Source organism: Oncorhynchus keta, chromosome 28 (assembly GCF_023373465.1).
Source record: "Oncorhynchus keta strain PuntledgeMale-10-30-2019 chromosome 28, Oket_V2, whole genome shotgun sequence".
NCBI classification, from domain to species: domain Eukaryota; kingdom Metazoa; phylum Chordata; class Actinopteri; order Salmoniformes; family Salmonidae; genus Oncorhynchus; species Oncorhynchus keta.
In genome coordinates, this window is record NC_068448.1 from 48,934,144 (window position 1) to 48,959,067 (window position 24,924).

At 41.4% G+C, this 24,924-nt stretch overlaps 1 long non-coding RNA gene across 1 annotated transcript in view; it reads left to right on the forward strand.

Moving 5' to 3' along the window:
• LOC118361532 (uncharacterized) overlaps positions 1 to 21,314 on the forward strand; it is a 61,321-nt gene extending 40,007 nt beyond the window's left edge. The window contains exon 3 of the long non-coding RNA XR_004821012.2: positions 21,045 to 21,314. This is a non-coding gene — a long non-coding RNA (uncharacterized LOC118361532). The remainder of the gene's footprint in view (positions 1 to 21,044) is intronic.
• Positions 21,315 to 24,924: the final 3,610 nt, after the last annotated feature.

Genomic DNA, 24,924 nt, shown 5'->3' on the forward strand with positions numbered 1-24,924 from the left:
ATGCTATTTTCAAGTAGAAGCGACTTAATCAAGCCACACTAGCGGTTCACTGACTGTGCAACTGCGAGATGCTCAGTGACACTGTCATTCTAGGTGAGCGAATTCAATGAAATCTGGAGTGATGGGAATCTTTCACGAGTTATCACACAAATGAATCTAGGCATGTCTGTATTTTTGTTATATTGTTATATTATTGTTATAAAGTATATTTTCTAGTTGTCAAAGACCTGTGAAAGACTATTTAACTCGTGAAAGATTCCCATCACTCCAGATTTAATTGAATTCGCTCACCTATTGACGTTGAAAGCTTCAGTGAAATACATGCACATACGTAATTAAAATGAACAGACCGACCAACAGAGACAAAATAGATCATCTCCCTGGAATTCCAAGGGACCGTTTCTTGTTTTCGAGGCAAGGAGCGTCGGACAGTGGGGTTGAGGTCAACGGGACCAGTTTGCTGAGGACCAGCTGTCTGCCTGCTCTGTATACGCGCCATCCCTGAAGTGAAAGCAAGCGCCTCAAGAGCTGTCCTGTTCTCATAACGCTACACCACATCATAATGGAGGAGGGGAGAGAGTCCTCATGCTCTGAAACCAGCAGCCTACCGACCAGGGCTGCACTCATTCAACACCTAGCAGGGCTATAACAAGGTATGGATAAAAGATAGAAGTCTCAGACGCCATTTCCTTATTCATGCAATGTCTCGCTTTGAATACAGAATTGTGCGTATCTTATTGTTAAAACAATATTTTGAAGGCGAGCTGAAGGCGAGACATCACGATTCTACTATACACGTTCTAGCCTGGAGGCTACCAGGCCTAAAATAAGTATTTCCTAAATGGTATTTTGACTCAACAGTGTGTAGCTTCATTCACAAAATCTATGATTACACATTTTAATGATATGATTCCAGGCCATGACAGAAACCATAGCGGGTGTACTTATGATTATTTTTTATATTTTTTTACTGAATATTAAAAGGTAATATTTTAAATGAGATAGTTTTCCTAACGATTTGAAACGTTGATACTGTATTTAAAGCAACTGGTGCCTGCACTTGTGAAAAAATTACAGTGCTCACTATGTATTTAAGTCAAGCTGAATACAGTAAGAGAGCAATATGAGAATCCCCCATGACCACATTAAACAGCAGAACATTGACTGACTTCAAAGGGGCAAAGCCAGGGCACCAGGAGCGAGCACCGAGAGCAAAAACAATCATTTAATACATCATTATAAATATTAGGTGAAATTCTAATTGATCTCATAATCTTTAAAGTGGGATTTTATTATGTTTACTCTGTGTAATAAGAGGTTCTAGGATAATTAAGGTGTCAGTTGAGAGAGACCCATCTTGTGGGCTATATTTGATGAAATGACTCACTTTTCACCTGTACACTTAACAGATTTGAAACTCTATGTGGTTACATAAAGTGGCTAACTTACACTTTTCCCGATTAATGTTGGGGTTGATCGAACTTTGTAACACTACGATGTGATTGAATACACCAAATGTTTGTTGAAACAGTTTTGAGTGATTGTTGAGGTTTATATCACACACTGTAAACCCCAGGGCGAGATTAACTAAAATACTTCTAGTAAGTTGAACTGAAAGTCAATGAAAAGTAATTATTTCTTAAAATGTTTACCTGGTACTGACTCGAAACTAAATAAGGAGTCACATCACCTCTACTTTCGTAAATTATGATAACAAATAAACTTTTTCCCCAGCATGCTCTAATGTGGGTTTATTTGTTCTTGATATCTGTATTTTTGCATGTACAGTTGAAGTTGGAAGTTTACATACACTTAGGTTGGAGTCATTAAAACTTGTTTTTCAACCACTCCACAAATTTCTTGTTAACAATCTATAGTTTTGGAAAGTCTGTTATGACATCTACTTTGTGCATGACACAAGTTATTTTTCCAACAATTCTTTACAGACAGATTATTTCACTGTATCACAATTCCAGTGGGTCAGAAGTTTACATACACTAAATTGACTGTGCCTGTAAACAGATTGGAAAATTCATGGCTTTAGAAGCTTCTGTTAGTCTAATTGACATCATTTGAGTCAATTGGAGGTGTACCTGTGGATGTATTTCAAGGCCTACCTTCAAACTCAGTGCCTCTTTGCTTGACATCATGGGAAAATCAAAAGAAATCAGCCAAGACCTCAGGAAAATAATTGTAGACCTCCACGAGTCTGGTTCGTCCTTGGGAGCACTTTCTCAATGCCTGAAGGTACCACGTTCATCTGAACAAACAATAGTACGCACGTATAAACACCATGGGACCACGCAGCCGTCATACCGCACAGGAAGGAGACGCGTTCTGGCTCCTAGAGATTAACGTACTTTGGTGCGAAAAGTGCAAATCAATCCCAGAACAACAGCAAATGACCTTCAGAAGATGCTGGAGGAAACAAGTACAAAAATATCTGTATCCACGAGTCCTATATCGACATAACCTTAAAGGCCGCTCAGCAAGGAAGAAGCCACTGCTCCAAACCGACATAAAATAGCCAGACTACGGTTTGCAACTGCACATGGGGCCAAATATCGTACTTTTTTGAGAAACGTCCTCTGGTCTGATGAAACAAAAATAGAACTGTTTGGCCATAACGACCATCGTTATGTTTGGAGGGAAAAGGGGGAGGCCTGCAAGCCGAAGAACACCATCCCAACCATGAAGCACGGGGGTGGCAGCATCATGTTGTGAGGGTGCTTTGCTGCAGGAGGGACTGGTTCACTTCACAAAATAGATGGCATCATGAGGTAGGAAAATGATGTGGATATATTGAAGCAACATCTCAAGACATCAGTCAGGAAGTTTGGTCGACAAATGGGTCTTCCAAATGGACAATGACCCCAAGAATACTTCCAAAGTTGAAGCAAAATTGATTAAGGACAACAAGGTCAAGGTATTGGAGTGGCCATTACAAAGCCCTGACCTCAATCCCATAGAAATGTTGTGGGCAGAACTGAAAAAGTGTGTGCGAGCAAGGAGGCCTACAAACCTGACTCAGTTACACCAGCTCTGTCAGAAGGAATGGGCCAAAATTCACCCAACTTATTGTGGGAAGCTTGTAGAAGGCTACGTAAACTTGTACGTAGGTGTACGTAAACTTCCGACTTCAACTGCACATTAAATGATTGATTGAATCTCATGCTACACAAAGATACATAACATACATTTTTCTAAACTAATCCAATCATTTAGTTTTTTGCACCCATTACTGAAATGGTTCTTCCAGTTTGTTCCTAAACCCGACAGTCATTATGAATGCAGGTGAATAATAATTCACTGTTGAATATCCGAACTCTGGCTGGATTCCAATAGGAATTACACATTACTTTGCAAGCCAGCATAGGATGGCAAAATTATGGTAAATTGCCCAGGATTTCCAGAAATCCTAGTTGGAAGATTCCTGGATATCCTTAAACAAGGATTTTTGGAAAAGTTACCGGACTTTTGCAGCCCTATTTGTAGGCCTGATGTCACCTGTAAAACCGCGAGTTTCAGGCTGCGGTACGCTAGACCTAAAAATAAGTTAAATAATTTATAATAACATTTGCCTAGGAACTCACTTGGTGAAGACCACAGGACTGAAAAGGAATGAACTCAACAACCATGTCTCTGTCACTAAGAAATACAGTCATGGGTGGTTACTCTACATTTCTACTTGAAAAGGCAAGGCACACTGGGAAATTATATTGGAAGCTTGGCTTAGGGGGGGTGTTACTCAGAATATGATTATTTGTCAAACGGCAGTCAAGCATCGATCATCATGTCACCATCAAGCTCATCCCCGTGCACTTTCACCATCCTGTGAAGTACATCATAATTTATTTAATCTGTGGCCTAATGCCATTTTCAAGAAAACTAGGAACTCTCCGACTGAGATTTTCTTTTTTAACAGTCATCCAACTCGGAATTCCAACTCTGACTTTCTGACCTGAAGATCACTGACATCATGATTTGACCTTGTTTCTTTCCGAGGTCCCAGTTGTCTTGAAAGCACCATCATCACATGGTTTTCTAAATCGTAGTGGGAGGTCCGCACACCATATCATCATCGTGTGACTCTAAGTTTACTTCGATATGTTGGTTATTATATCAATATTTGTGCATAAAGGCATTTCTCTACCACCAGTTCTTGCACGATTAATTTTACTGACACAAAAAGATCCCACTACGTCGAACAAACAAATGACTTCTCTGCATTTATACAATTCTACAGAAACGTCCTGTTTCCATCACAGCTGTCTTGATTTTTTTTGTAATACTATGACTTTACACGCATGAAAACTGTGGATGGAAATGTGGTTAATGAGGCTGAGTCTTCAGAGATAACCTCTCTGGCTGAGTTGTGTAAACCAGGGAAATTCCTATTGTTGGCAGATGTACCAGCAGGCCTCAGACGTCCTTAGGCATTTAATGTGCAAGTCTTGGCTACACAAGACACTTGCCTGGGGAGCTCAGACAGAATATACAGACCCCAAATACAACAAAAAAAAAGACGGGGAAAAAAACTTGAAAATATAAACTGTCATTCCATCTGGCTCCAAAAGGGCATAGTAGTGTAAATTGTTAAACGTTGTCCCCTCTACCCGTATCATCTATCGTGTACTTTTGAAACAGTCACAGGCTGTGTGAACGTAAACCATGTAAAAGTAATAAAAGCACGGACGCGAAACATCTTCTTAAAAATGAAGACTAGCTTTGTGTACATGGCAGACGAACTGAGCAAGTTCGAGCTTGTGCTCATGAACTGTTTAATAAATCTTACATTTTGAAGGATGAAAACACTTAACAGACTGATTAACCGCTGACAGTTTTATGGCAAAATGACTATTGTTGCACTTTGAGCACTCATCATTAGTTAAATCAATGATAAGGTACAATCATTTATACTTTTACCACACTTCTTGTGTCTGTTGCTTCCTTTTGATTTGCACCCACTCCATCACCATGCCACTGCAGTGCAACAAGCAGAAACTCATAATCGACCCAAATATCCTATGACAAAAACAGTCACATGACACTTATGATATAGGCTAAGCCTACTTATTATCTCAGCAATGCACAGTATGGGAAATCTGAAGGTCCCAAACCCAAAGGGGGGAAATGACACAATCACAAGGAAGCCTAGGAGCATTGAAAACAATATATTTTGCCAAAATGATTTTAAATCATTTACATTTTTCGCCAACCAAGTGTGATCCAACTCACCTGTGTTGGCCGTGATCTTATCCCAGGCAGCATACAGTACGCCTACTCCAGCTCGGTTGGAACTACAGCATCGTAAACTGGTAAGAAACCGTTTTTTTTCAGCTATCATTAACATAATAGGCATATTCCAATTGTGTTTTGACCAAGGATATTAGATATTTGGAACACCCTCTCTTTATAAATTGTCGTAATTAACTCTGTGGCGCGATTAAATAATTAGCCTACCTGTAGGAAACAGCCGACATAAAACAGTCTTTTAGGTCGCAAAAGATGAATATGCCCATAGGCTACCTCTAGCCTACACAGTAGCCTACACACTAAAATACGTAGCAAAGCAACCTTCAAGGTGAGAACAGTCTTCATTCATTTGTGGTGTCTAATGACAATAACGCCATGTAGAGATTCATTTATTTTCTTATTTTTTTATCCAGTGAAATATCTAAGAAATGCAAGGAATGTCTTTTGTTTGGCTTCCTATATTGATCAGCCTACTCAAGAGGCCACTTGATGTCCTCTCTTTGTGGGTCTTTGGCCGGACACTAAAGCCTGATCCCATAGATGGGTCTCGACCCTCCACTTCTGTTGAGAAAGGGGTGACAGAATACCCCAGCTTGCTCAGATAATCCTCTCTGGACATGCGGCTGCAGAGAGGGGCTTTGACCATTGCAGAGTCTGTATCCAGGCTTGCAAGGTAGATGTTCTATGAGCTGGCGGTGATTACCTCCCTCACTCCCATCTTCCCTCCCTCCCATCTTCCCCTCCCTCCCTCCCTCCCTCCCTCCCTCCCTCCCTCCCTCCCTCCCTCCTCCCTCCCTCCCTCCCTCCCTCCCTCCCTCCCTCCCTCCCTCATTCAAACCTTACACAGCAACTCTCCAAGGTTGACAGACATACAGTCATAGAATTAGGAACTTGGAATAACAATAATTTAATAGGATCTACAGTATATGCATACAGTCCACCTATCTCCTTGGAAAATGTATGTCATCAAAGTATCATGTATCCTATCCTTCTAGAAAAGCAAATTTTTATTTTAATTAGGCAAACTGGTGAATAAAAAGTGGGAAAACAATAGAAAATGGTTGCCTGCATCACACTCGGTTGGCTAAATCAGCTTTAAGCAAGAAACGTTCACCACCAACAGTGTAATAACACGCTGACTGGAGAGGGGCTTAAACTATGCCGAAACACTGCTACAACTCAAACAATGGTCAAATGTCCTCATTCTTTGTGTGCCATGGCATGACAGCACAAGCTTTTAGTTCATGTGTATTTGAGTACCTTTAAAATACTTTTTCTGTGCAATTGAGCATTTTCAAATACACAGCCCAAAACAAGTACTTTTATTTGAGCATTTGAATGGTTATTTGTAAAAACCAAATAGTCTGCCAATTTGTATTTGACAGTATGTTCAAATACTTATTTCAAATACTATTTTCAAAAGCCTGGGTTAAATGCTTGGGAGTGTATTTGAGTCAGTGTATTTGAATTTTTCAAATACTTTCCAAGTGCATTTGCAAAAACATTAACATATTCAACTATATATCTGAATACTTACTTTGAAAGTATGTGAACGTACATGAGATATTGAAAATAGTATTTGAACCCAGGTCTGGTGTGCACCTTTACTTGTATGTACATGTGCACATGTGCATGTAGAGCTATGCCAGCTGAACCTTCTAAATTCACTCCACACGTTAGCCTTTCAAAGGGCAATCTAATATGACCTCAGCCTCGGGTCACCCACTTCTTCCTCATGTTATTTCAGCAACACAGGCCGATCTAAAGCAGTTAGTAACTTCATCTCTGGACATATTCTTCCACAAAAGGTGTGTTTGTTTACAAAACCCTGCAAACGTGACACCTACCCAGTCGGCGGGTACAAAGCCCCAGTCGTGTGAGTCGAGTGATCGCGGCACAGGGAGTGAAAGATGAAAGCTGGACTGAGGCTAGGGCTCTGCGCACATGTCGGGATGATGCTCTCACCGGCCTCATCGGCCTTCAATTAGACAGGTGGAAGAGTCAGCTGTAGAGAGGTCTGGGGAAGAGGGGGGATAAACCCAGACCGGTGTTGGTCTAAACGTATTTTTAGGGGTTTGATGCACTTTGATATGTACACTCCACATGAGCAGCCCAGACTGTGAGTGGTGCAGGGCGATGAGCAGGGACTTGTCGGAAGCTTTATGGGATGCAGCGTTTGTTTATTAATCACTGGGTTCTGTGATGTGTCTCTCATCACTCCAACAGGTATAATTAAGCTTTAAAGGGCATGGGAGGCTTGATGTGTCTGAGATACATTTTGTTTTATCTCCATGTCTCTTTTGAAGTCAGTGGTGCAGCGTGAGTGTGTAGTGTGTAGTGTGTAGTGTGTGTGTGTGTGTGTGTGTGTGTGTGTGTGTGTGTGTGTGTGGAGGGGAGACTACTCAGCCGGGGTTGCCATGTTACATGTTCTTCAAAATGTATGCAGCAAAACAACAGCTTGTGAAGCCTTACGTAACTTACCTAGCCTCAGTTCATTCATTGACTTGAAAAGATTGACCGTTCAAAACCGTCAGTTCATCAATGGCCAGAATGGGGAATAATTGTTCCCATGACATCCTTGATTTCCATCAGACAGCTGTGACAGACTGTTTCCCAGGCAAAGCTTCAGACAAAACGTTGGGGGGGAACAACTCCTCATCATCAGAACCTGTGCAGCTTGACTGTCGTAGCCCAATTGACCCAATCGAAAGGTCAAGTGAATTGGAAGAGACATCACAGGACATGTTTGAATTTCATAAGTTCCTCGTCACTTCATCTCATCTAATATTGATTTACGGCGTCAAGCGGGAGATGTTGAGTGGGACATCAGAGAAGAATGTAAACACACTGCACGTCACGGCCTTGATCTTCCATTTCACCTTAAGGACCGGTCCTCTGCCGGACTGAAGGATGACATATCTTTTTCAGATTTAGGATATAGCTTCATAGATAGAGGAGAGAGAGAACGTGAGTGGCGAAGCAGGGGATCAAACCAATGTCTACATGGGCTCGAAGGTGGCAGCACTACCATTAGACCAGCCCCCAGCACGATTCTCTTTTTCTTTTTTGGAATACACTTCAAACAGAAGGTATTATCTTTGTCAGAGGACACCAGAAAAAAAAAGTCCAATCTGGTCAAGTGCTAGAGCTACATATAGCCTTGCTAGCTAGTGTTTCAGGACGCAGAACCAATGGGGGAGCGAATGGTGGCTGGCTACGCCAGCTAAAATTAATTCTACAAGTTACTGGGGTACGTTATATAAAATTAGTGATGTTTCATGTGTGAAACCAGGTAACTTTAAATAGTAAAAAAGGTAAATTTGCTTAATTTTGGTTGTGTTCCATGTGCTTGATCGAGCTGTCATAGAGCTGGAGCTGGGGAGGTGTGAAGAGATGAGAAGCTCACCTGTTTACTTTGGCAAAGGAAGATAGAGCAGGCAAACAGCCAATGAGCTGTCACCTCTCCAATTCGATCACACGGTAATGTCCCTTCACATGTGAGTGAGTGAGCGAACACAAACCTTACAGAAAATGCTATCTGACACGGCACATAATAACAGTATAGCGGGCATTCAGAGTCTGAGCGTAGTCTGAACGTTTCAGGAACAGTCGAGTTCGAGGATGTCAATGTATCTATGTCAATGAGGCGAAAGGCTAATCCAATTGAACATTTCGTAAGCCTAGAATGGACCCCAGCCATGTTCTCAAACATACAGTTGATTTATTAATTCATACATTTAGCCTTTAGCGCCATAGTGGCATATTAGCGTGACATCTTCTTGAATTTTTAGTCAGGAAGCTTTGTTGATGCTAGGGGCACATCCTAACACCTGACCAGTAATCAGAATGACATTAAGAAGTCTATTGACTTCTTATTAATACTTATTAATACTGTAGATGGACAGTTACATGACTGAAATACTCACTAAGTTGGAACACAAGTACAGATTGCATCAAGTCCTGCTGAGATTGAAAGAAGTCTGAACACCGTTAAGGAGGAACAAATTGCAGAGCGTATACATTGTAGATCAAAGACATATAATGACATACTGTATGTGCAACTGACTGGAGATCAAACTCAAGTTTTGGATTTGACTAATGATCATAATTAGCCTACTGAGCTAAAGCCTGGGCATTAGCTTAGGGAGCTAGCACAAGTTCTCGGGTGTCGTTACTCATTCATGTGACCATAACTGACCAATGAACTTCAACCTTCTTTGACCTCCTAAACATAACACAAATGTGACCAAAGAGGTATAAACCAGGTTTGCGAGAATGGAACAAGACTATATTATTATTATATTATTGCCAACGCATGTCCTGTTCACAAACTGAATTCAAAGTGGTTCACTACATATTAGAATGAGTGTACGAAACATTAAGGACACCTTCCATATTGAGTTGCACCCCCCCAGTCCCTTCCCCTTTTTTCCCCTTCAGAACAGCCTCAATTCGTCGGGGCCTGGACTCTACAAGGTGCCCAAAGCGTTCCACAGGGATGCTGACCCATGTTAACTCCAATGCTTCCCACAGGTGTGTCAAGTTGGCTGGTGGACCATTCTTGATTGTGTAATGACGGGGAAGGATCTAGACCAGGGTTCTCTAAACCCAGTTCCTGGAGAGCTACCCTCCTGTGGGTTTCCGCTCCAACCCCAGCTGCAAAGAACCTGATTCAGCTTATCAACCAGCTAATTATTAGAATCAGGTGCGCTAGATTAGGGTTGGAGAGAAAAGGATGGTAGCTCTGCAAGAACAGGTTTGGAGAGCCGTGCTCTACACATCCTTTTTTGAAAACGTAACTGATCTCTAGACAAGTCATATCTCGGCCTCACTACACCACAAACCTAAGTTGAGGTTGATAGGTAATCATTAATCACATGATAGAAGGGAGGGGTGGGGGGTGATCAGACAGATAACGGAAACGCAAAAACAACGCGCTGTACATTTGGCGCATTGAAAAATAAGTAAATAGGTGTTGCTACTTTACCTTTCATCGCTGTTTGAAATTACAACATGAGGCCAAAAGACTGCTTGCATTTGGCACAACCTCGACATGCTTTGAAGTATTAAAGCTGTGGTGAAGGACTTGCCTCCTGAATGGTTAAGCAACATGTGTCATTTAGACTTTGGGGGTTTTATGTTGTTGTTTTTTATGATGGGCTTGGCTTTTGACAATCAAACCATTTAGATTTTTGGAGTGAGGGAAATGTTTGGGAGAGGTTAATCCTGTGTGCTGTATTGGCACGAAAGTGTAACCAAATGCCAAAATATATTGTCATGTATAATGGGAAATGTAGTAGCATTGAGTTCACTTGTGGTGGCACTGGCAACAAAGGTACACCTGCCACAAAAACACCTTTTACCTAAAGACATTTGCGTTTTCCGGAGTAAGCACAGTAACACAGAAGACCAGAAAACACAAAACATTCAAGTCACGTGCCGTGATCTGTCAGTCTATTTGAAAATGTACATCTAACCACAAACCTCAAGGTACCTTCTTAAAAAGTGCACCGTTGTTGTTGTTGTTGTTGTTGTTTTGAGCAGTTCAGAAACCCTGTGTTTTGTTGTTGAATTATTTTTGACTGGCACAAGAACATCTCTACCATGTTGTAAGCTCTCATCACCTGAACATGTATTCGTACAAGCACGGTAGAGGAGACAGTGGGGTCCTGTGTACTGCAGACGCGGAAAGTCCTCAGTTATGTGGTAATTCTAGAGAGTGGTTGGGATATTTATTCTTATTGCCCAAAGAACTTGGCATTTATGAGACTCACCACAAAACACATTCCACCAAGCACAGCACAGGCAAACTTGAGGCTCCCTCCCTCCCTCCCTCCCTCACTCACTCACTCACTCACTCAGATGAAATAGCTACTGATTTATGGTGTATTTTGAAGGAAGTCTCCAGGCTTAGTTTTTAATTCTGGCGCTTTTTAAAATGAAATCAGTTAATTACCTTTTCTCTGAGGAGTGGTTGGCAATATTAACGAGTATGCAAATAAACTACAACAAACAACCTGCAGTATTTTCACCTCACACCTCCACCATTCAATATGCCCCCCTTAGGTAGGGTGTGAAAACCATAGAAGTACATATAGATAATAGGATCTCTATGGTGAAAACATTGCTGTGAATGACATGATCTCTAAATGGTCATTTACTTTTGCGTAAGACATATTATATACATATGTCATGTTATCTCCAGATGTTATAACACTTGTTTCCAAAGTCACTCCATAACTAAGAACAGGGGAAGTCCTGTTCACTGTGCTCACAATGTTTTTTTTTAGGATTGGACCAATGGACCTCAGTGCTAAAGGTATAATTTGAATCATTTCTATGTGCCATGTATGTAATCAGCATGCAGTCAAGGATAAGTACAAAAGCCCTGTATGGAAGTTTCAATGCCTTTCAGACACAGCAGGGTTGGTCAGATTTTCTCGAATAATTCCGTCCTAAAGCACCATTTAAGGCCATTATGTGAGTCTATTTCTGGCCACAGTGATGGATTCTGCTCAATTATTGTCCATTATGGAGAGAGATGGCCTAACATGCGTGACAGGAATTACTGGTGACGGCTGTGACATCCACTGTGAAATCCACTTTGCACATTTAGCTCAGCTCATCAACAAGTTTGTATTTCTAATTCACGTATTTGTGCAATGGCTGGCGGTTGCTTTCATGTTGTCTTCTTCCATTGTCATATTAGGTATCTTTACAGATGTGGGATCTTAATTTGACCAGTTTCGTCTCCGGATTAAAATAATCCCGCAGCAGGAGGATTGGACTATTAAAAAAAGGTGCTCATTTCTAACGGGAAATGTGTTTCGATAAGCTAAAGAAGACTATATTTTTTGGCGTGAGATCTAGTGAGAGAAAGAGAGCTGCAGGTTTTCAATTCATTTATGTAAATGTATGTCATTTTTTCTCTGCGACAACAGATACAACACCTGTAGTTTATCAATTCACTGGTAAATGCTCCACATACTCAACATAATTGTACCTATGATGAATAGGTACCCATCACGTATAGCCTACCAACTCTCCATACAGCCCAGGGTTATGTGAAAATATCATAAAAGCATGAAACTTGGTACAGTTTGGGGCATATATAATGCTATTTGCATAACCTGCAGTGGTAGTTGTCTTATACAGACTAATAGAACAGAAACAGGCCACAGAGGTTGAGTTAGTTCATATAACTCTTCTCCTGGCACTAGGGCACCTGCAGTGGATGTCGTCTTGCCAGGGTTCAGTCACAGCAGTCAGCACAAACTGAAGCTAATTGAGAAGGAAAAGTGGAAACAAGTTCTACCAGAGGGCCTGAGAACAACCCCGAGAGCCACCAAGGCCCCCGCCAGAGATGAATCAAAATGGTCGATCAATAACTTCTCAAGTGCTAATAAGCGCTGGCACATTTGGTGATATGTGAGCCTGTTCGTCATTTCAACTGCGCAAAGAGTTATGGGAAATCCATTGTTAGGTCCAAAGTATGACGTAATGTAGCACTTAGTAAATGAAGGGAAACCAAAAGCCCTCTGTGATTTGTATTTCATTTACAAAGGACAATTCTAATCATTAGGAGCTCCATCTCTTCGAAACACACAGGAAATGCTATAATGATGGCCATGTTTTTTTTTTATAGCCAACTTAGTCAGCAATGAGCCAACGACACAGGAGATTACAGCAAATAGTATAGCCTTTCTGTCTTCCATCTTTGATTGGTTCCTTCTCAGATAACCAGGGGATGGATTCCTATTCACCATAAGGTGATTAAAGTCATATTAGGAAACCGTTATAGGGGAGTCGTAAAATGATTTGATTTCTGTCCTCTCCACTGTCCCCTATCAAAGTGATTGGTCTACTAGGTCATCTGCAGTGTTTGACATAATTGTTAATTAGCCATTATGTCCTGGCCTCTCTCCCCCGGAAATGTAATCTCTGACCAATTATTCATTTGAAAACAATGCCTTATATCACAGTGTGATGTATGGATCCAGAACAGTTTTATTACCACAGACTGACACAGTGGCCTGAAATGGTGATATATTACACTCCAGTCTAGACATTACATTACATATTGATTGCAATATGAAAATTAAATCATCATATGGCAAAAACTGCAAGTCATTCCCTGTATTCCTTCACGCTGCCAAACATACCATCGTAAAACTGACCATCCTATCGATCCTTGACTTTGGCGATGTCATTTACAAAATAGCCCCCAAGACTCTACTCAGCAAACTGGATGTCGTCTATCACAGTGCCATCCGTTTTGTCACCAAAGCCCCATATACTACCCACCACTGCGACCTGTATGCTCTCGTTGGCTGGCCCTCACTACATATCCGTCGCAAAACCCACTGGCTCCAGGTCATCTATAAGTCTTTGCTAGGTAAAGCCCTGCCTTATCTCAGCTCACTGGTCACCATAGCAACACCCACCCGTAGCACGCGCTCCAGCAGGTATATTCCGCTGGGCACCACCAAAGCCAATTCCTCTTTTGGCCGCCTTTCCTTCCAGTCCTCTGCTGCCAATGGCTAGAACGAATTGCAAAATCTTTGAACCTGGAGTCTTGTAACTCCCTCTCTAACTTTAAGCATCAGCTGTCAGAGCAGTTTACCGATCACTGTACCTGTACACAGCCAATCTGTAAATAGCACACTCGACTACCTCATCCCTATGTTATTACTTGCTCTTTTGCACCCCAGTATCTCTACCTGCACATCATCTGCACATCTATCACTCCAGTATTAATGCTAAATTGTAATTATTTCGCCTCTATGGCATATTTATTTCTTACCTCCCTACTCTTCTACATTAGCACACACTGTACATACATTTTCTATTGTGTTATTGACTCTACATTTGTTTATGTGTAACTCCATTGTTGTTTTTGTCGCACTGCGTTGCTTTATAATATATAATAATAATAATATATGCCATTTAGCAGACGCTTTTATCCAAAGCGACTTACAGTCATGTGTGCATACATTCTACGTATGGGTATCTTGGTCGTATGGGTATCTTGGTTTATCTTGGTCAGGTCGCAGTTGTAAATGAGAACTTGTTCTCAACTGGCCTACCTGGTTAAATAAAGTATAAAATACTTTATTTAACCAGGTAGGCCAGTTGAGAACAATAAATATATTTAGACTGTCAACTTTAAATTTCCCTGCATATTAAATAGTTTGGTCCAGCTATACTCATCAGATATAGTACTATATCACTGTTCAATGCATTGTCCATCCAAGTAAGCACAAGGCTTATGTTTTATTAAAGAGAGACCCCGTTTATAGAGAGGAAAATGGAGGTTGGTAAAAAGGCTGTGTGACCATGTGGATACATACCAGTGATATGGGTCAAGTCCACGGTCAAAATATGTGAAAAGGAGAAGACTGCTTCCTTTAGAGAGGCAATTCGGATTGACAAGACTAAAATGAAAAGTCGATATCAAAATCATGGGTCACCTGACTTTAATCAACAACGATGTAAAACAAATTGTATCAAACTGATTATTTAACAGTGGTATATGAGTGAATAGCTGTACAAAGCAGATTTTTGTCATCCTTTCAGTGAATATTCTTAAATATTATTTTATTTACCCTTATAATTGTATATCAGTGATTGAATAAACATGTGATATCATATCAACCATTGTAACATATTTTGGTTGTGTTCCTGGCATCTGGGCATGTTGCTAATCAAATCATGTTGATACCCTGCATGTCTTTTTCAGCATAGATAAATTGTGGGATTTTTTTTTTTTATCGTATTCAAGTTGTCGTTGGCTCACACAATTTGCAAAGGGGTACAGCTAAGGGCTCTCTTTCAACCCTTTACCACTACAGACCACCTTTTCTTCAGTCGTCAGCTTTTTGCACGACAAGGTGAGTTTTTCTTTTCAAAATACCACAGATCAGGTAAAGAGGTTGGGAGGGAAGAAAGTTAAATAAAAGGCTCTTTAACATGGTATTTATAAAGAAAAAGATAAACAGTGTCCCTGTTGAAAATAAAAGTTCTGAAATGTTCGGAAATCCATTCTGATGACAGTTGGAAGAATGCAGAGCTTTATGAAGGACTTGAGCCCCATCTTCGCCATATCTTTTAACCATGATTATTTACTTAAAAACACAAGCGAGGGCCCTAGTCTGGCATTTTGGACGGCAGTCTTTTGATAGGGGCTCTAGGCTTGAATTCTTAACTAATAATTTGTTCCACGCCTTTGTCTGAGGCATTAACGGCAGTGGTCTGCGTTTTTCTTTCTCTAATCTCAAGAATGTGCCAGCCTCTTGAGAAGCGCAGGGCTTCCCTCCTCTCTCTGAGCGGGCTCCTGGTTTTGTTTTCTTAGAGGGCTCCCCAGATTGACAAGCCTCATCGTTGGGCCCTCTCCTCAGCCATCTGTTTTCACTGATTCTGTCCCAGCACATCAAAGTCAATCAGAGTCACAAAGCATTTTAAAAGACACATACCAACCCCACAGTGTGTGAGAAATAAGGCTAACTTTCATCAACCCGACAGAAAAAGATTGTTAGGAACTCATTTATGTTTGTGTGTACAATTTTCCATGTTGGGGGACCTGAGAGGGATTCCTTAGCTCACAGAATAGGTATGAGCAGCTAAGCTTTGTTCATCTCCAGCTCTGACGACAGCTCGGTGAGTAAATCCGTCCCAACATATACCATAGACTTAGATAGACATCGGATCAATATATCTGTCCATTATGCTGTCTTTGAGGCCATTTCCATTTTGAAGTAGTCCATTTTCTTATTCTACTAACTGAAAGGGGGCATACAAACAAACTGAAAAGGTGCATACTGCCACCTAGAGTGTGTTGTTTGAACAGGTATAAACCCTCCTGGTGACCTGGATGGAATGATGTGATCCTTCCTTAACCCATAGGAGATCCCACCCAGCTGACTACTTAAAAATTGTGAAAATCATCAATGGCGCTGCACATGCTAAAACAGGCCTTTTGGCATTAGAGTCCACTATTTATCTCTATGACATAGACTGATCTTTTTTGGTAATGTATTCAGTGACATCTCTTGACAATATTGGCAGGCTCGACAGCCTTGGTTTCTCAAATGATTGCCTCGCCTGGTTTACCAACTACTTCTCTGATAGAGTTCAGTGTGTCAAATCGGAGGGCCTGTTGTCTGGACCTCTGACAGTCTCTATGAGTGTACCACAGGGTTCAATTCTCGGGCCAACTCTCTTTTCTGTATACATCAATGATGTTGCTCTTGCTGCTGGTGATTCTCTGATCCACCTCTACGCAGACGACACCATTCTGTATACTTCTGGCCCCTCCTTGGACACTGTGTATACTAACCTCCAGACGAGTTTCAATGCCATACAACTCTCCTTCCGCAGCCTCCAACTGCTCTTAAATGCAAGTAAAACTAAATGCATGCTTTTCAATTGATCGCTGCCCGTACCTGCTCGCCTGTCCAGCTTCACTACTCTGGACGTCTCTGACTTAGAATGCGTGGACAACTGCAAATACCTGGGTGTCTGGTTAGACTGTGAACTCTCCTTCCAGACTCACATTAAGCATCTCCAATCCAAAATTAAATATAGAATCGGCTTCCAATATCGCAACAAAGCATCCTTCACTCATGCTGCCAAACATACCCTCGGAAAACTGACCATCCTACCGATCCTCGACTTCGGTGATGTCATCTATAAAATAGCCTCCAACACTCTACTCAACAAACTGGATGCAGTCTATCACAGTGCCATCCGTTTTGTCACCAAAGCCTCATACACTACCCACCATTGCGACCTGTACGCTCTCGTTGGTTGGCCCTCGCTTCATACTCGTCGCCAAACCCACTGGCTACAGGTTGTCTACAAGTCTCTGCTAGGTAAAGCCCCGCCTTATCTCAGCTCACTGGTCACCATAGCAGCACCCACTCGTAGCACGCGCTCCAGCAGGTATATCTCACTGGTCACCCCCAAAGCCAATTCCTTCTTTGGTCGTCTTTCCTACCAGTTCTCTGCTGCCCATGACTGGAACGTATTGCAAAAATATCTGAAGCTGGAGACTCACATCTCCCTCACTAGCTTTAAGCACCAGCTGTCAGAGCAGTTTACAGATCACTGCACCTGTACTTAGCCTATCTGTAAACAGCCCATCTACCTACCTCATCCCCATATTGGTATTTATTTATTTATTTTGCTCCTTTGCACCCCAGTATCTCTACCTGCACATTCATCTTCTGCCGATCTACCATTCCAGTGTTTAATTGCTATATTGTAATTACTTCGCCACCATGGCCTATTTATTTCCTTAATAACTTACCTCATTTGCACTCACTGTATATAGACTTTTTGTTTTCTTTTGTTCTACTGTATTATTGACTGTATGTTTTGTTTACTCCATGTGTAACTGTGTTGTTGTATTTGTCAAATTGCTACGCTTTATCTTGGCCAGGTCGCAGTTGCAAATGAGAACTTGTTCTCAACTAGCCTACCTGGTTAAATAAAGGTGAAATAAAATAAAAATAAAATGAAGGAATCACCTGTAGTGAAGACAGAAGTCAGTTCAATTACGTTTTTGTAGGAAAATCATATTTTTATTTAGGTCAAAAGACAAACATGGCTATATACAGTGACATGAAAGATGACTAATGGGACTGGCTGGGGGTATTGTACCATAATACTTTATTAGCCCACTGTGCGAAAGCCTAGGAATTAGCACGGGGCGCTAACTCAAGTCTTCAAGTTTCAGACAAGGTTACTTAGGCGAGCGTAGTGTGTGAACCACGTCTGTGTGAACCAGTATTTTTTACGGTCTCTTAGTGTGAACCCATTAAGTATCATAGCAGAAATATTAGATTCGGTTGATACAATACATTAATTGATCTTTCTTCATGGAATAAACAGCATTTTATAATAATAATAATAATATATGCCATTTAGCTGACGCTTTTATCCAAAGCGACTTACAGTCATGTGTGCATACATTCTACGTATGTGTGAATGTGATGATTGGAAAACAATGTTCTATTCAAGTTCAACCCCTAAAGGGAACTAGACAGTTAGGGCTCAACAACAACAAAACCCAAACATTACTATTATTATCATGCTATTAGAGCCCTAATATTTTTTTTCAATTAAAAGCATGAACATTTTAGGTAGTCAAATCTGGGTAGCCTGGTTCAGAGACACGTAAAACATTCTCAATTTCCATCCAGTAACCTAGAAGACAACGGAAATGCCATTAAACCATTACAAAGTATATTCTTGTGTTTTCTAGCAGGTTAACAGCACAAGGCAAATAGACTTATTCTCAGCCCAATCGGTGAATCACTTGGCCAAGGAACTTGTTGGGGATGGATGGGGAGGAGGATGTGATGGGGGACTATTATACAATTATTCAAGTATTCTAATTCCTAATTCTACAGATCATGATGATTGGATTTTACTCTTCGTATCGGTCTTGTTTTCGATTCCTGTCGATCATGAAATCCTTTTTGCAACAATCGTAGCGACTGTTCTTTCCGGACAATCTTTCAAACGCATGCATAGGTAGACAGTCCTTTAGCTAGCTATTTCGACCTGTAAAATGTAACAACGTTACAATGCAGCGAAGCAGCTAGCTTGCCGACTAACAAGTCTCAGTTGTGCATCTTTCAGCTAGCTGAGTGACATGTTCTGACTGAGAAACATATGTTTGAACATAATTAAGTGCATTTGTCATAGGCAATGTTTTAATGTAAGTTTTGGGGTCCAACTATGAGGCATTTATTTGTCTATCATAAAGCAACAAACCCGATGCATGTCCCATTTTGCTAAACACCTTTTCTACGTGTGCACATTTCCACATCAAATGTCAGATTTTAAAAGTCTTTATATGAATGCAAAGATACTAAATTAGGCTACGTGAATACAAGTTCTTAAAAAAAAAACTCTGTCTTATTTATTCATTCTAAAATAGATGCAAACTTCACTATCACAGTTCAAGAGGGGGTTCTCTCATTAAACAGGGCTTGAACTCAAAAGCAACCAGCGGCAGGCAAGTTGGCGATCACCACAATTGCTCTTCAAGACCATATCATATAAAACTTACCGTTTCGGAATTTGTCACTGTGTGACCCTGTGAAGGCAAGATGGTGCAGAATAGCCTCCACAGACACCCACTGCAAAAGAAACCATGTGAAAGGAACTGTGAATCAGAAAGGTTCTCGTCGTCCCCAGTCAAACAATGGACCAGAGGAGAAACAGTATGTGCTAGGTAGCCCCAAACAAATCTAGCAATCAATTACATTTACTTTACAGTAGTCAGTTGGGAACTGGGGAACTAGTTCAACAACACTTCTGAACTAGGAAGTCTCATTGTGAAATCAAATCTGCATTTCGGTGCTTAGGCTACTACAGAGCTATTTGAATGTTTCACTTGCTGTTTGATATTGTGCCGTTGTCTGCCTCTCCAGACCAGATATTTGTAGTTTGGTGGAATCCCCGGCCAGGAGACTGATGGTGGATGAATGGAGTTGGGTCAAGTCGAGGTCTATTCACAAGGGAGACTCCAAGCAGCCCTGTGTGATCTGCAGGGAGGGGTTTTGCCTATAGACTTGGGTATTCCTCCATACACAATACCTGGTGTTAATTCTCAGTCAGAGTCAGTTAGAGGACCCTTTTTGAACGTTTTCAACGTTCCTCACCCCCCCGAATCCCCAACACCCTCTCTACCCCTCCCCCTGGTTCTTGTATTTTCTAATCTGTGTAGACAACTGTACAAATTTCCCATACTGCCTTGGAACTCAACTGTGACACGATGATGTAGCAATCAGTGTGTTACTGTGAGGGGCATTCAGTCTTACATCTTTCTGATCCCCTTTTAAGATGCCAATCTCAAGAATGCGGGCTAGAGTGGACTGCCTCACAAAGCACAGTTGCCATACATGCCTGTGTAAATATTAGTTTGACTGGAGGGAACATTTTTAATTAGAGCCTGGAAAGTGACAAAAGTGAATCTTTGTTGACTTGTTGATGTGTTTGACAAAAACATGTTAAATGGGTTTGTTATTAGTGAAACAGTGCAATTATTTGAAATTGTCTTATTTCCTGTATTCTAAAATGCTTCCTTATTTCATACAATATAAATTATTGCAGATTATGCTTTCAGCTATTTAACACTGTACTAACACCAAATACAGACAATACCATGTATATATAGATATAGACTGAGCACTTGCAGTGAGCCCTTTCACTGGTGATATAGTATGTTGGTCAGGCCAAAAACAATGGGAAATCAATATGGCTCCCCTGCCCTCTAGAGCTCGGAGTACACTGGTGTGTGTCCCAAGCCCCTTAGCTGGAGCTACTGACTCCTCAATCTCCTTGTGAGAGCAGACGACAAAAGAGTCTGTGGCAGGTGGAGCAGAGGAGAGGAGACTGCAGTCCCAGGTCCCAGCCCTCCCAGCAGGGGCTCGCTGACTCCCACTGCCCCCTGAGAAAGAGCACACACACTCACACACGTACACACACACACACACACATCTCTCACAGGGCTCACCAGAAACACTTAGAGATATGTGAAAAACTATACATATGCTCCAGTATCCCCAGGAGACTCTGCATGTCACAATTATTTCAAAAGTCATTCAATCGGTAAAATGCCGAGGGTATTTCAGTTGGATAAGACCAAACAAACAAACAAACCAAAAATCTAATCTAATTATAAGGCTGAAGACATATATAGATACGTGTGTTTATAATTTATAATTGTGTGTATAATATTCAACAATTAGCACTAATGATATTCATATTGTTTCTAGGTTTGGACGTCCAGTTCCCATGTGTTTCACAGAGCCAGTATGCCAGGTTTTCAGGTAGGACGTTCTGTCCTCTCTACAGGAAGGAGCAGTATGAGACCAGAAATTCACGATGGAGCTCGCCACTTCAAAGAGAGGTGTGCCATTAGGTTAACTTCTCCAGAGATTGGACTGCATGTTTCCCTCTATTTACTGGGTTGTTACACCAATTTGGTGCCCTTTCTTAAGTGCAACTTAATAAAACAATTTTTTAAAGTTTAATTTCACCAGATTTGAACATTGTGCCATAAAGATCACATGTTCAAATTCATTAAAAACACATTTTCCCATCTCAAGAGGTTAAATAAAAAATATACTATAATAGGTGCCTATTAAGTGTCAAATAAAGTAATTGTTGAGTTGACCTTAACAGGGTTCAAATCAAATCAAATTTATTTATATAGCCCTTCGTACATCAGCTGATATCTCAAAGTGCTGTACAGAAACCCAGCCTAAAACCCCAAAACAGCAAGCAATGCAGGTGTAGAAGCACGGTGGCTCCCTAGAAAGGCCAAAACCTAGGAAGAAACCTAGAGAGGAACCAGGCTATGTGGGGTGGCCAGTCCTCTTCTGGCTGTGCCGGGTGGATATTATAACAGAACATGGCCAAGATGTTCAAATGTTCATAAATGACCAGCATGGTTGAATAAGGCAGAACAGTTGAAACTGGAGCAGCAGCACGGCCAGGTGGACTGGGGACAGCAATGAGTTATCATGTCAGGTAGTCCTGGGGCATGGTCCTAGGGCTCAGGTCCTCCGAGAGAGAGAAAGAAAGAGAGAATTAGAGAGAGCATATGTGGGGTGGCCAGTCCTCTTCTGGCTGTGCCGGGTGGATATTATAACAGAACATGGCCAAGATGTTCAAATGTTCATAAATGACCAGCATGGTCGAATAATAATAAGGCAGAACAGTTGAAACTGGAGCAGCAGCACGGCCAGGTGGACTGGGGACAGCAAGGAGTCATCATGTCAGGTAGTCCTGGTGCATGGTCCTAGGGCTCAGGTCCTCCGAGAGAGAGAAAGAAAGAGAGAAGGAGAGAATTAGAGAACGCACACTTAGATTCACACAGGACACCGAATAGGACAGGAGAAGTACTCCAGATATAACAAACTGACCCTAGCCCCCCGACACATAAACTACTGCAGCATAAATACTGGAGGCTGAGACAGGAGGGGTCAGGAGACACTGTGGCCCCATCCGAGGACACCCCCGGACAGGGCCAAGGTTAACAGTAAAACCTTGAAATCAGCCCTCGCTTTGACAGGAAGCCAGTGTAGAGAGGCTAGCACTGGAGTAATATGATCAAATATTTTGGTTCTGGTCAGGATTCTTGCAGCCGTATTTAGCACCAACTGAAGTTTATTTAGTGCATTTATCTAACCTAGAAGTGACAAAAGCATGGATTAATGCATCAGGTGCTTTTACACCTGCATTGTTTGCTGTTTGGGGTTTTAGGTGGGTTTCTAACACTTTGAGATATCAGCTGTGACAAAAGCATGGATAAATAAATTTGATTTGCATCATTTTTGGACAGAAAGTTTCTGATTTTTGCAATGTTACGTAGATGGAAAAAAGCTGTCCTTGAAATGGTCTTGATATGTTCTTCAAAAGAGAGATCAGGGTCCAGAGTAACGCCGAGGTCCTTCGCAGTTTTATTTGACACGACTGTACAACCATTAAGATTAATTGTCAGATTCAACAGAAGATCTCTTTGTTTCTTGGGACCTAGAACAAGCATCTCTGTTTTGTCCGAGTTTAAAAGTAGAAAGTTTGCAGCCATCCACTTCCTTATGTCTGAAACACATGCTTCTAGCAAGGACAATTTTGGGGCTTCACCATGTTTCATTGAAATGTACAGCTGTGTGTCATCCGCATAGCAGTGAAAGTTAACATTATGTTTTCGAATAACATCCCCAAGAGGTAAAATATATAGTGAAAACAATAAAGGTCCTAAAACGGAACCTTGAGGAACACCGAAATTTACAGTTGATTTGTCAGAGGACAAACCATTCACAGAGACAAACTGATATCTTTCCGACAGATAAGATCTAAACCAGGCCAGAACTTGTCTGGATGGGGTCTAAAACCAGACTGAAGCATTTCGTATACATTGTTTGTCTTCAGGAAGACAGTAAGTTGCTGCGCAACAGCCTTTTCTAAAATGTTTGAGAGGAATGGAAGATTCGATATAGGCCGATAATTTTGTATATTTTCTGGGTCAAGGTTTGGCTTTTTCAAGAGAGGCTTTATTACTGCCACTTTTAGTGAGTTTGGTACACATCCGGTGGATAGAGAGCCGTTTATTATGTTCAATATAGGAGGGCCAAGCACAGGAAGCAGCTCTTTCAGTAGTTTAGTTGGAATAGGGTCCAGTATGCAGCTTGAAGGTTTAGAGGCCATGATTATTTTAATCATTATGTCAAGAGATATAGTACTAAAACACTTGAGCGTCTCTCTTGATCCTAGGTCCTGGGAGAGTTGTGCAGACTCAGGAAAACTGAGCTTTGAAGGAATATGCAGATTTAAAGAGGAGTGCGTAATTTGCTTTCTAATAATCATAATCTTTTCCTCAAAGAAGTTCATGAATTTATCACTGCTAAAGTGAAAGTCATCCTCTCTTGGGGAATGCTGCTTTTTAGTTAGCTTTGCGACAGTATCAAAAAGGAATTTCGGATTGTTCTTATTTTTCTCAAATAAGTTAGAAAAATAGGATGATCGAGCAGCAGTAAGGGCTCTTCGGTACTGCACGGTACTGTCTTTCCAAGCTAGTCGGAAGACTTACAGTTTGGTGTGGCGCCATTTCCGTTCCAATTTTCTGGAAGCTTGCTTCAGAGCTCGGGTATTTTCTGTGTACCAGGGAGCTAGTTTCTTATGAGAAATGTTTTTAGTTTTTAGGGGTGCAACTGCATCTAGGGTATTGCGCAAGGTTAAATTGAGTTCCTCAGTTAGGTGGTTAACTGATTTTTGTCCTCTGGCGTCCTTGGGTAGACAGAGGGAATCTGGAAGGACATCAAGGAATCTTTGTGTTGTCTGTGAATTTATAGCACGACTTTTGATGTTCCGTGGTTGGGGTCTGAGCAGATTATTTGTTGCAATTGCAAACATAATAAAATAGTGGTCCGATAGTCCAGGATTATGAGGAAAAACATTAAGATCCACAACATTTATTCCATGGGACAAAACTAGGTCCAGCGTATGACTGTGACAGTGATTGGGTCCAGAGACATGTTGGACAAAACCCACTGAGTCGATGATGGCTCCTCTTTCTAGCTGATTTACACGCAGAAGCTATGTTGCGCTTGGTGATCTCTGACTGTTTCATCCTAACATCATTGGTGCCGACGTGGATAACAATATCTCTATACTCTCTACACTCGCCAGTTTTAGCTTTAGCCAGCACCATCTTCAGATTAGCCTTAACGTCGGTAGCCCTGCCCCCTGGTAAACAGTGTATGATCGCTGGATGATTCGTTTTAAGTCTAATACTGCGGGTAATGGAGTCGCCAATGACTAGAGTTTTCAATTTGTCAGAGCTAATGGTGGGAAGCTTCGGCGTCTCAGACCCCGTAACGAGAGGAGTAGAGACCAGAGAAGACTCGGCCTCTGACTCCGACTCGCTGCTTAATGGGGAAAACCGGTTGAAAGTTTCTGTCGGCTGAATGAGCGACACCGGTTGAGCGTTCCTACAGCATTTCCTTCCAGAAACTGTGAGAAAGTTGTCCGGCTGCGGGGACTGTGCCAGGGGATTTACATTTACATTACATTTACATTTAAGTCATTTAGCAGACGCTCTTATCCAGAGCGACTTACAAATTGGTGCATTCACCTTATGACATTCAGTAG